This window comes from Triticum urartu, chromosome 4, assembly GCF_003073215.2.
Source record: "Triticum urartu cultivar G1812 chromosome 4, Tu2.1, whole genome shotgun sequence".
NCBI lineage: Eukaryota > Viridiplantae > Streptophyta > Magnoliopsida > Poales > Poaceae > Triticum > Triticum urartu.
This window is the reverse complement of record NC_053025.1, coordinates 215,080,074-215,086,073: the sequence shown is the minus strand read 5'-3', so window position 1 is coordinate 215,086,073 and position 6,000 is coordinate 215,080,074.

The following is a 6,000-nucleotide window of genomic DNA, read 5'->3' as shown; positions in this document are numbered from 1 at the left end:
TGCGCGGGGTCGGGCCCTGCCGACGTAGAACATCAAGCAAATGGGAAGGAAATCACGGAACCTAAATAAATTATTACACATCATATTGTCCTTAAAACATCAAGTAGAGTTTTAATGCCTCCACGGAGCATGTCTCATGTCACAGGGAAGTCTGCAGAAAAATAAAACGAGAAGGAGCGCTGTCCTTCACCAGCAAGCCTTGTCTTCGGCCTTGGGCGCCGTCGTCAGGAACCGCCTTCCCGTCGGCAGCGTCACCGTCGGTTGCATCGTTGGCCTCGATCACGAGATTGGTGGTGCTGTCGGTTGGAGGTGCAGGCTCGACAGCGAGGAACTTCTTCAGTAGGGCCTCCACCTGGCCCTCGATGGCTGCTGCAGCAGCTGCACAGCCCTCCTCCTCCACGGGCTCGAGCAGCTTGCCGAGGTCAACGCTGGGGTCACAAAGATAGAGACGGCTAAAGACGCACATCAGGGCAGATGAGGAGAGCGCGTGGGCTTCACCCTCCACCAGGGACCGATTCCGCCGGCCTCCATGATCTAAGGTAATGATGACCTTTTTCTACATGCAACAGGGACTCGTCAAGTCGGGCAGTTGCCGAGGCAGCGTGAGGAAGCGGAGACGCCCACGACCTATCAATTGCCACGCGTCAATCAAGGCCGCAGGCTATTGGGGCAAGCGGCGCTCCGTAGTTGACCCTTGGCTTCGCCGCGAAGCCAAGTATAAGTGCCTTGGGCCCGAGGGCTACTGTCGGCATTCTGGGAACGGGGGTCCCCAGACTTGCCTAACTGCGGCCCAGGGCGTGGCTCATCTAGTGTCCTGGTATAGCCCATCTTCACCAGCAAGCACTCAAGACCCTCGTAAGGGGCCAAGCCTCACGAGGAGGATGACACCAAGATCTCCTCTAGGGCGGCCTCCCTAGGCTGGCTCCCAAGGAGCGGAGATATCTATGCAAGGGGCACCTTGCGAGGTGCGCATAACGTGAGCCATGACGACCAAGGCCAGGCGGGCGCTAGCGGGCGCAGAGTACTCGTTGCCTCTTTGGTGCTAAAGGGGCAAGCGCAGGCGAGGAGTCCTGAGGCATCAGGCAAAGGTTTCCATATTGGTGCAACGAGACCAAGACCAGTAGGACGACGGGACGGAGGTCACTATGGAGCCCACGACGGCGTCACCACCAGAGTCTTTGGCAGGCGAAGACCACCTTTTGTCAGGATAACTTGTACTAGTTATCCCCCTTTAAATTGGCCGTTGTGGGATCCCTTCCCGCCTAATATTTGGGGAGAGGACCCGGGCCACTATATATAGGACTAGGCACCACCGTAGGAGGGGGTGATCTCATCTGATCCGGGACTGGATCCATTCCACCAAGGCCACCATACAAGCTCACCGAGCTCAAGAACACCTCTCTTCAGGAGGCTGTTCATCCCTTGTACTTGTTCATCCTCAGCCTACAAGGCAATCCACCACTCCACACTGGAGTAGGGTATTACACCAAAACGGTGGCCCGAACCAGTATAAACTCTTGTGTCCCTTGTTCCTCGGGTTCGGCGAGCTAGGCTTTGATATCGTGGCGAGAGCGTGAGCTAGGCGGAGAGAGATCTTCGTGCGCACCCCAGAGTTCAAACCTCAAGGGTTTACCGGAACACGTAATCCGACATTTGGCGCACCAGGTAGGGGTACGCTGAAGCTTTTCTTCCATCGATCCATGCTCCGCTGCTCAGACAACTCCTATCGGCGGGCCTCCCTGTCGTTCTCCATCACCCGCCGCCAACGCCGCCACAGGCCCGGCGGGAAACGAGTCGCAAGCATCATCGCTGCACCCCTCTATGCGGCGAGACTGCTGCACCGCCACCCCGTCGCTGACTCCGACAAGCTCATCGTCCCACGCTCATCGCATGCCCACGGATGCATAGGGCGCGTTTCTCATGGCACGCGAGCTCCTGCGCTACCGCCCGGTCGACGACCTGTACGAGGACTGGTTGGACCGCATCACCGAGCACATCAGCGCCGCTGGGGCCTCCCCCACACCACCTCTCTCGTTGCCTCTCCCTCCCCTAGCTGCGGGTGATGTAGTTCATGGAGTGCCTCCGCCACCTCCGCACCAAGACGGCATCCTAGCGCCAAGATGTGCTGCCCCTCGGCGCGACCCGCCGCGCCGGGTGCCCAAGCGTGAAGAAGGAAGATGCCAAGAAGTTCCCCGACCGCCAGAAAACGCTCTTGCACTCTCGGCGCCACCACGTAAAGACGCACGTGCCACCTGCGGCGGCGGTACGTAGGCATCAAGATCAAGCTCCGCCCCCGCGATGGACCCCAGTGGCTACAGCAGGCTGCCGTGCCTTCATTCCAGAGCTGCCTAGCATAGTCTGGCCAGGCAAGTTCAAGCCAGACCTGCCTTCAGGCTACGACGGCACCCCCAACCTTACGGAGTTCTTGCAGCTCTGCGAACTGAGAATTGAGGTGGCAATGGCAACGAGAAAGTCATGGCGAACTGCTTCCCATGGCTCTCAAGGATGGTGCTCGCTCATGGCTCCTGAATTTGCCCTCGGGGTCAATCCCCACCTGGGGTGAGATACATGACCGCTTCATTGCCAACTTCCAAGGCACTCATGACCGCCCACCGGCAGCAGGTGACATGCGCCGCATCACACAACAGCCAGGAGAGACCCGGCAGAAGTACATCCAGCGCTCCGACAATGTTCGCCTCAAGATTCCCAAGTTGACGGACAAGGCCATCATCTCAGCATTCTCTGAAGGCATCCGCGACATCAAGATGAAGGAGGAGCTCGCCATGCACGAGGAGCTATGCACGGCCCTGGAGATGTTTAACATGGCGACCAAGTGCACAAGAACTTAGGAGGGGCACCTCTCCCTCCTCGAGCTCCCTACCGCCGACTTGGAAGAGAAGAAAGCCAAGGCCAAGGACGTGAAGCGCAAGGGAGTAGCCATTTCTCTCTGCGGAGTCGGACACAAAACAAGGCCGGGTACACCCCGAGTCGTCCAAGAGTAGTCGTCCGTTATGCGCCTTCCACAACGTATACAACCACAACACCAACGACTACCAAGAGCTCAGGGCCATTCGAGATGGACGCTCCGGTCAGCGCCCTGAGCACAATGACCGAGGCTATGGCCGAGGTGGAGGATGAAGTGGGGGACGCTGGGACGACCGCGACCCCCGTTAGGAGAGGCACGACCGGCCTCACGAGGATCATTGGTAGGAACAACCTCGCGAGGGCGCCTAGAGGGACCAGCCTCGTGAGGACCATCCTCAAGGCAATGCTGGCCTCCCTCCGCTGCCGCCACCGCTAAGGAGGAATGTCGACCACCATCTGGACGAGGGGGCTGGGGGCTTCCAGGAGTCGCACGCTATCGCCTACATCTTGGGTGGTGCTCAGGCCCCAGCTTCCCACCCCATCATCAAGTAGTTTGCTTGTGAGGTGAACGCGGCCCTTCCCAAGCTCGAGGCCACGCGCCCGCTCAGGTGGTCCAAGTGCACCATCACCTTCAGCTCGGCGGACCAGCTCAAGAGAGCGGCGACCGCCGGCATCCTTCTGATGCTTTGTTCAGCAGTCATCAGCAACATCCAAGTCACCACGGAGCCCACGACGGCGTCACCACCAGAGTCTTTGGCAGGCGAAGACCACCTTTTGTCAGGATAACTTGTACTAGTTATCCCCCTTTAAATTGGCCGTTGTGGGATCCCTTCCCGCCTAATATTTGGGGAGAGGACCCGGGCCACTATATATAGGACTAGGCACCACCGTAGGAGGGGGTGATTTCATCTGATCCGAGACTGGATCCAGTCCACCAAGGCCACCATACAAGCTCACCGAGCTCAAGAACACCTCTCTTCAGGAGGTTGTTCATCCCTTGTACTTGTTCATCCTCAGCCTACAAGGCAATCCACCACACCTCCCTGGAGTAGTGTATTACACCACAATGGTGGCCCGAACCAGTGTAACCTATTGTGTCCCTTGTTCCTCGGGTTCGGTGAGCTAGGCTTTGAGATCGTGGTGAGAGCATGAGCTAGGGGGAGAGAGATCTTCGTGCGCACCCCAGAGTTCGAACCTCAAGGGTTTACCGGAACCCGTAACTGACAACTTTTACTGTTACTGTTGCTGCTATCACTACTATCAAAACTATCAAACTACTTTGCTACTTATCACTTTGCTGTTGATAATTAATCTACAAGTGTGGTTGAATTGACAACTCAGCTGCTAATACCTTCAAATATTCTTTGGCTCCCCTTGTGTCGAATCTATAAATTTGGGTTGAATATTTACCCTCAAAAACTATTGCGATCCCACTTGTTGGTTATCAAGACATTTTTCTAGCGCCGTTGTCGGGGAGCATAGCTATATTTGTTGATTCACTTGGGATTATTATCATATTATCACTATGAAGAATCTGAAGGACCGAAAAACTAAGTTATTTCCCTCAAGGACGAGGGGAGGTAAGGAATTGCCATCCAGTTCTGCTTTAGATTCACCTTCTGTTATGAGTAAGCATGCAACACCACCACATGCTATCAATTCTGATATGTTGCAAGTTATTGATGATGATACTTCTACTATGAATGATGCTTATGATGATGCTAGTACCTTGCTTGATAATGATGATGTGCCACTTGGTGAATTTCTTGATAAAAAATTTGCTAGAGTTATACAACATGATGTTGTTGAATCTGATGATGAGTTTGAAACTGAATCTCCTGAAACACCTCCTAGAACTAGCCCTCCAAGATATGAATTTCCTAAGATACTAGAAGGTTATGTTATGAGTGAAGAAGCAACTAGAGATATTCTTGCTTGCAATGATAGAGATGATCTAGAGAAATTATTACACAAGTATAAAGAAAAATCTCTGAATGCTAGAATGAAGTGTGATCCTAAGTTTGCTACTTCACCTATCTTTACTGATGACAAGGATTGTGAATTCTCTGTCGACCCAGAGTTAATTACTCTGGTTGAATCTGATCCTTTCCACGATTATGAAACTGAAACTATTGTGGCACATCTTACTAAATTGAATGACATAGCCACCCTTTTTACTCATGATGAGAAAAGTCGCTATTACTTTCTTCTCAAATTATTTATTTTCTCATTAAAGGGTGATTCTAAAGCTTGGTACAATATTCTTGCTCCTACTTGTGTGCGTAGTCCCCAGGAAATGATTTATTACTTCTCTGAAAAATATGTTCCTGCTCATATGAAACAAGCTGCCTTACAGGAAATATTTAACTTAGTGCAAACTAAAGAAGAGAGTCTCCCACAAGCTTGGGGGAGGCTTTGCCAGTTACTTAATGCTTTACCTGATCATCCTCTTAAGAAAAATAAAATACTTGATATCTTCTATAATGGACTCATCGATGCTTCTAGGGACTTCCAAGATAGTTGTGCTAGTTGTGTTTTCAGGGAACAAACTATTTGACAAGCTGAAGAAATATTGAATAACATATTGAAAAAATATGATGATTGGACTAATCCTGAACCACCGCCTAAACCCACTCCAAAGAAGAGAGGTATATTATATCTCAGTCCCGAAGATATGCAAGAGGCAAAGAAATCTATGAAGGAAAAGGTATTAAAGCTGTGAATGTTAAAATTTTACCTCCTATTGAAGAAATACATGGGCTTAATACACCACTAATGCCTAAGGTGGTAAATTATCTTATGAAGTTTAATGATAATGATAATCCTCACAATATGCATCTTAGCCAATGCCTTTATGAGTTTGAAAACTACATTAGAAAACAAGATATGATTGCTCACTTGAGTGACTTGTTATTTAGAATATAAAATGATGTTAGAGGTGTTGGAAAGCATTCTTCTATGGTTCAAAATCAATTATAGCAAGTTGTTAAATCTCAAAGATAATTACTTGATGAAATGAATCATAATATGAATGGCTTTACTGTTAAATTTGCAACTAGAGGATGTAAAATGACTCAGGAACCACTTTATCCTGAGGCACACCCTAAAAGAATTGAACAAGATTCATAAAGAGCT